Source organism: Kryptolebias marmoratus, linkage group LG1 (assembly GCF_001649575.2).
Source record: "Kryptolebias marmoratus isolate JLee-2015 linkage group LG1, ASM164957v2, whole genome shotgun sequence".
Classification (NCBI taxonomy): domain Eukaryota; kingdom Metazoa; phylum Chordata; class Actinopteri; order Cyprinodontiformes; family Rivulidae; genus Kryptolebias; species Kryptolebias marmoratus.
The window spans coordinates 16261088-16268261 of NC_051430.1; the positions used below are offsets into that span (position 1 = coordinate 16261088).

Below are 7174 nucleotides of genomic sequence, written 5' to 3' on the forward strand. Positions count from 1 at the left end.
ATAAGCTCTGAAGTGCCCTTGTGCAAAGCTGCAAACTTTTGTGTAACTATACCCTGTATATCAGCCTTGTGATTATTGTTTTCTGTTTAATTTAATCCAGACTGCTAGAGATTCTGTTGCCTTTATCGTCTTTTTTTTTTTTTTGCCTGCTAATCACTTGGTCATTATTGTCCTCCGTATTAATGCTGCTTGGTTTCCTTCGGTCAGTGCAAGATCCTTGTCCTACTTTGCTCTCTGTGTGTCGGCACCATTTTTCTGTGTCAAATCTGTCCTGTTACTGGCCTTGCCCTGAATTTTGTTTTTGGATCACCTGCCTATGCTGTGACTTTGGTTTTCTCTAAATAAAGATTTATTTAGCTTTGCTATCTATCTCCTCCCACGCGCTCGTGTTCCAGTCCCTCAGAGCTCTGATTTGTAACAACTTTGTTCTTAATATATAAAACGCAACTTAAAATGATGCGTGACTTCACTCATTGTTTCAAGTCAAAGGCCTATATAATGGTATCCTCTGCTACCAGACTGGTTCATCGAGGTGGCGCCTCACTGTGGCATCGCTTTAGTCTTTGTTGCGAATGAGCTGAGCCGAAAGGCAAAGCCCTCGAATAACTGATCCATCTACATTACAACCTTTACCTTTGGTGACGTGGCATGAATCAGAAAAGAGCAAGCTCGCGGATACAAGTGGCTGAAATGAGATTCCTCAAGGTGGCCGGGCTCGGTCTTTCAGCGATAAGGTGAGGAGCTCCGTCATCTAGGGGGAGCCCGGCGTACAACCGCTCCTCCTCTGCGTCAAAAGGTCTCAGGTGCCTCTTTGGAGGTTTTCCAGGCATGTCCCACGACCCCAGGGCAGACCCAGAACTCACTGGAGAGAATGCCTGTCCTCTTTGGCTTGGGAATGTGTTGGGATCCCCCCAGGAGTCGCAGAGTGTCCACAGGGAGAGGGAGGTCTGGGTTTCCTTCCTGGACCTATTGCCTCTGTGACTCACCTATGAAGATGCAACACATTAGAAGAACAGATGGATGAATGAATGGGAAGTTCAGCTCCTATGTGGGATTGAAATGTTCTTAGTTTTACCTTGTGTTTTATGAAGCCAATTACCTCTGTTGACTTTGTTTGCAGGCATGCAGATCACCATCAGGTTAGAAAACAGGCGTATGCCCTTCAAGTTATACTATGGAAAAAAAGACAGCAAAAGTGTGTTTCAGAGGAGTGAGATCAGACCTAGATCTTTAGTCTCTTACTTCGATAAGATTGGAGTCATGTAAATACAACAGTGGTTGTTTGTGTGCAGAATGATCAAACACACACACTCACATGTTATGTCTCTCTATCTTTGCAGGGACTTTCCATTGACTAACTACAGCCTAACCCTGACCCTTACCCTAACCCTAACCATTACCAGTACATACCTAACCCTAAACCAAACCTAAATTCAATTCACACCTTAGTCCTAAACCTAACCCCTAACCCAAAAACATAATTTCTCCTTGTGGGGACCAGGCTTTGGTCCCCACGAGGAGCAGTTGGTCCTCACAAGGTAGGAAAATTGTCCCCACAATGTATCAAATACATGGCCACAAAAAAGGTCTGACTGCCTCATCTCCACGCGCACGGTCCTGCCCAGTGAAGGGAAGGGGGGGTGGGGGGCAGGGCCTCGCTCCACTTTATGAATGGATGGGTGTGGCGCCACAGACTATAACGAGGCTGTCGTCACGGCGCGTGCTGACAGACGGCAGCTTGCGTGTTCCGAGCGGAGCTTCCGCCGCCAGCATCTCCATCACACACACCGGAGCAGAGCCACACACAGCCCGGAGCGAACTTCAGGGGAGAACATCTGGTGAGACACGCCAAGGGCTGCGACTTGACTTCGGTGTTTCCTGTCTGTTTGCTTATTTATTTATTTATTTTTATTATTAATTTCATTTTGTTTTGCATGCAAAATAATAACGACAAACTAGAACTTCTAAGAAATAGAAATCACGATGACTTTGAAGCGAGTTTCCCGACAGATCGTGGCCGATTCCTTCGCATCTGTCCGCAGACAATAGAAGGTCTCTCCCCTCCTCCTCCTTGTAGGTGTGACAAAAACAACAAAGTGTGTGTGTGTGTGTGTGTGTGTAGAGGGGTGTGTGTGTGTATGTGGTGGTGACTCGCATCAGGACCACAAGCGGGACGACTCGGGCGCACAAAGCAGGCGGAGAGGTGGTTGCAACATGCAGCAGCAGCAGCAACATTTGTGTAATTGCGTCCCCCCCCCCCCNCCCCCCCGGCGTCCAGTCAGGAGGTCCTTCCTCCTGTCAGCTCGATCGGAGCAAACTCCAATAAGCCGCTCGAGAGGACGGGGTGTGAGGGAGGGTGGAGGGTGGGGGTGTTTCGAGCCGTTCGGTTTAAGGTGCTGTCCCGAAAGCGCAGAGAGGAGAGGAGGGAGAGGACGCCGCTGCGCAGCGAGCTCATCCGCGTGTGCGTCCGCAGCTCGATGGGGAGAAGCGACGGGGGTGGGGGCGAACCGAGGAAGAGGAGCAGCCAGGGGGGAGCTTGAAGCGGACCCGCACATCTGAGCGCGGACACGGACACGGACACAGGCACGGGCGCGTCGAAGGTAGGAGCACGGCTGCATGTATGCGCTCGTCTGGCGTGGGATTTGGGCTTTTCCGAACAATCGCTCGTCTGCAGACAGCGAGAGGTTGCATAACGGTTCAGCCGGGGTGGTTCACTCTTCTGCTCTTATTGACAAGAAAAAAAAAAAACTCAAACGGAAACTTCTGCTCCAAAATGTCGGATTTTACTTTTAGTTTACAGCTGTTTGCAAAACTTTTTTTCCCCCCTCCACACCTCTTATTTCAAGTTTTAAGATCACATTCGAAGCAATATCAAAGTTTGCAAAAAATAAAAACAAAAACAAAACAACAACAAAAAAGAAACATTTTAGGTGCGCCATCCCAAGCTAAGAGCTGCACTTAAGTGATAAAAACATGTCTCTCATGGGTCAGTTTTTCTGTTTGCAGGCTCCTTTTAAAACAATCTGAAAACAGTGAAAATATATTCATACAAAAACTATATTTTTGTCACAATAAATGCTGCTCTTCTTTTCCATATGTTTTAAAAAATATACACTGCAAAAACCTTTACGTTTATTTCAGAGTTTTTCTGTGGCAATCAAGAAAAACCAAATGGGATTAGGTAAAGGGGTAGTTCAGATCATTTAAAGGGGGGTCTATGGAAAAGTAATGAACAATATCTTACCTGCTACAGATAGCTCTTTGAATGACTTCACTTTTGGAGAAACAGAGTTTATGTTTGATCAGAGTGATAGGCTAACAGCCAGACCACGTGGGGCCAAGCCCAGATGGAATCAGTTCATGCAAGTATTGACATATAATCCTCAATTTGGCATTGTGTGGCCATTTTGGGAAAACTGTCATGTATTTCCTGCACAAATTGTCCTAGCTGCACTGGAAGTGACAGAGCTAGCTGCTGCCACTGCTACAGTATGTACTCTACGAAACAGCCACCTAATTCTATCTAAGTGGAAGCCGCATTCTTTAAAGGATTTTATGCTAACTGCAAACCTTTTCGTTTTAAACAGAATTCTCATGCACTCAAAGTATGCGTTGGGGGTGACTCTCAGCGACTACCACACCGAACTTTAGCTCAGTATCTGTAAAACTGACTGCGTTACAGCCACTTTAGTGTTGGCTGAGATTGATGAGCTGTGGCAGACATCTTAAATCAGATTAACTTCAAAAAGGCAATCAGCTGTAGATGCACAACCAGTAATTACTTTCTGAGAGTTGTATTAAAATCTGCCCAGTGGTTTTTGAGATGCTTTGCTGCAGGCAGACAAGCAAACAGACAGAGGTGATTACATGATCACCTGCCTTCCATGGCGATAACTATGTAATGTGAAACTGATGGGGATCAAAAGAGTAATAAAACAGCATACAGAGAATCTGCTCTGAACCTTTGTAGAGTTTGTTGTTTTAGGCAGCAATCCGCTTTGGTCTTGGCTCTGACTAGCCTTTAGCTCATCAATTCGGTCAGAATTAAACCCTATTTAGCCAAAATGAGGCTGTTCAACGAGCTGTCTGTAACAGGTAAGATAGTATCTGTTGATAGCGTTCCCTACAAAACCCCACCTCAAATGATCTAAATTTTCACTTTAACTTTCCCCCTTGTATTTTGTGCATTGTGACTCCGTTAAAGTTCAGTTCAAGTGTAACGACGTTTAGTTTCTCAGTAAAGCCTTGGACGCCACCTGCGCCGTAGATTAGTGTGCTCAGCTGGGAGACATAGCAGAGGGATGGAGTCACCAACGAGCTGCGGTCGCTCCGGTTGTTGGACGAAGTTTGGGAGGAAACTCGGTATCTCTGACAACAGTCCCCAAACACAATCCATTTCTGCTGCCCGCAGGACAACATTTCCTGAGGTTTCTTTTCTTTTTTCCTTGCTCTATCGTTCCTTTCCCCAGAAAAAATGTGCTGGGGGTGTGTGGATGGACGGCTTGACGGAGCTGACATCAGTTCCTCTGCTTTCGCCCACTCCTCAAGTGTTTTTCTATCAGCTGTGGAATTTGAACCATTCTTCCTTTGGGGTGAGGCCCTTCCCCTTTGTCTGCCCCTGCTCAGAGGAGTGCCTTGTCTCCAAGGAGCCTCTGTGTGTATATATATATGTGCCTATAACTAGGGCTTTCCAGTAGGGTTACACACCAAACATTTCTGGCTGCTGCATAGCCGTTTAAGCGAACCAAGTTCACACAGCTGGGAGACATATAAGAAGCCATGTGTTTGTGTGAGCGGAGCAATGTCCCACACACACACTGAGACACACAAGCGTGGTCTCCTCCGAGCCAGCGCCTCCCCTCAAACTGTTTTCCAAAGTTACTGAGAGCAGTAAAATATGGGCCGACTGTTCGGTTTTATTTGTCTGGGGATGCTTTTATATCTGGGTGTGCATAGACGGTGGTATGTAATTACTGCCTGCCGCCAAAAGGCAAAGACGGACAATAAGGTTTTCTTTCGCCTGTGTCTGTCTGTCACCAAAATATCTCACGAATCATTGGACAGGTTTTATTGAAACTTGCAGAAAGTAATCATTAGATGTACACCTACAACTGATTAACTTTTGGAGTCAACCCAATTCAAGATGGCTGCCACAACCAACTGAGCTAGAAAAAAAAACAAAAACACAAAAATATTAAAACGTCACTCACTTTTACAGATATTGAGCTAAAATTTGAGTGGTAACAGATTGCACAAAACTTTTAATTCAAGTTTTGCCATTAAGTATTCGAAGTTAACCCTGTCTGTCTGTTAGCAAAACATTTCATGAATCACTGCATGGATTTCAATGGAACTTTCAAGAAAAAATTATTAATTATCCCTCTAAAACTGATTAGTGTGTGCAGCCAACCCAATTCAAGATTGCCACCACAGTCAACTCATTTCAGAAAACACAAATAATTCTTAGAATTCAGTCAGTTTTACAGCTGCTGTACTAAAATTGGATGTAGTCGAAGCTGAGAGTCATCTACAAGTGCTAATCCTTGTGTAACGTTTTTGCTTAAAGCTTCAGCATTAACAATCGGGGTTAGCCTTGTTTGTTTGTCAGTAAAATATTGCATGAATCCCAGGACTGATAATTATAAAACTTCTGGTAAGTAATCATTGGATGTATATCTACAACTGATAAACATATGGAATATACGACGTGTGAATGGCTATAACTCTTAAAATAACTTAAAATTTGTTGTGGTAGTAACTAAGAGTCATTCATAGCACTTACTCTGAGCATGCTATCTTGTGATATTGAGCGTAACATTACTTTCAAGGTTTGATCAATGAATTTATAACTTTTTATTATTTTCTTAACATGAGAAAGGCGTGGTCAGTGGTGGGCGAAATGCTTTTCTTTAAGGAATCCTAGACAGTTAATTATGAAAGTTACGAGAGTACATAAATGAATAAATAAACACGCTGCAATGCATGCATACACGTACACATACACAATGTTTGCACACAAAAGGCTCACAGTCATCCCGCCTCCTCTCATCCTCGCACCACATGATGTTTGACCTCTTTAGTAACTTTTGAGGGGTGGGGGAAAAGGGGGCAATCGATGGTGAGATAAAGAAAGAGATGAAGTTATTGTGCTGGGGGCGGACACTGTAATTTTAGTCTCTTATTGGCTACTGCTTGTTCTTTTTTGACACAAGACGTCAGCAGGCGAAAAAAAAAAAAAAAAGATCAGAAAAGCTGAACGAGCCAGGTTGGAGAAAGAACACAGGCCTGGTGTGTGCTCGGAGATGAGAAGAGAAGAGGAGAAGCAGATTGCTTGAAAACAAATAAGAGAAGAAACCAAGCTGTGGAGAGGAGTAAAGAGGGTGGGGGGCAATGGAGTGCAGAACTAAAGGAAGAGGGACACGAAGGGGTTTTGGCTGAGTTGGTGTCGAGGTTGCTGTAGTTCTGAGAAAGAAGGCACAGAGAAGAGCGAGCGTGCCAGACTGGATGTGACTGTCATGAATCAAACTGAAAATGCTGCTTGAACCCACTTTCTGAACTCTTTCTGTTTCCTTCAAGAAAGAGCTTGGAAAGATAAAGCTGAAAAATTCCGGTCGGAGGTGAAGGAAGAGTTCAGCTGGCCTCTTTCGTTGGGGGGGGGAAAAAAAAAAAAGCCCTCTCCAAACTGATTCCACATGTGAGATCCCTTTTGAACATTTGGGGTGTGGTAACGTACCGTCTTGTGTTCTGTTTTCACTCTGTTTGGCTCATCTGAATGACCAAAAGCAATCTAAACAGTAAAGATACATATCCTGAATGTCCACGTTCTATGACTTTTGTGAATGGATGAAGTAAAACACACCTGACAGCGGACGGCTCATGTGTGAGGGAATGAGCTGTTTCTGTGCGAACAGACGTAGATAAGAAGGTGTCGCGTCACGAGCAAGGACAGGGCAGGGCAGGGCAGAACCAGACCTGGTGGGTAAGAGGAGATAAGAAACCCAGCTCGTATGAGAGCGAGTGTTTGTCATCCGGCTCAGGGTTGCTTCAGGTTGGAGATACAGGTGCTGGTCATAAAATTAGAATATCATGAAAAAGTAGATTGATTTCAGTAATTCCATTTAAAAAGTGAAACTTGTATATTATATTCATACATTACATACAAACTCATATATTT

At 44.5% G+C, this 7174-nt stretch overlaps 1 protein-coding gene across 2 annotated transcripts in view; it reads left to right on the top strand.

Annotated features, from left to right (window-relative positions):
- The first annotated feature begins 1722 nt into the window (after nucleotides 1–1722).
- Nucleotides 1723–7174, top strand: part of rhobtb4 (Rho related BTB domain containing 4) — a 46580-nt gene continuing 41128 nt past the window's right edge. Inside the window, exon 1 of one of the 2 annotated variants that reach the window (XM_017427951.3) lies at nucleotides 1723–1838. The gene's annotated coding sequence lies outside the window, so the exon portion shown is untranslated. Of the gene's footprint in view, nucleotides 1839–2451; nucleotides 2601–7174 lie in introns of those variants that run through there. The other variant, XM_017427949.3, reaches the window with a different exon arrangement.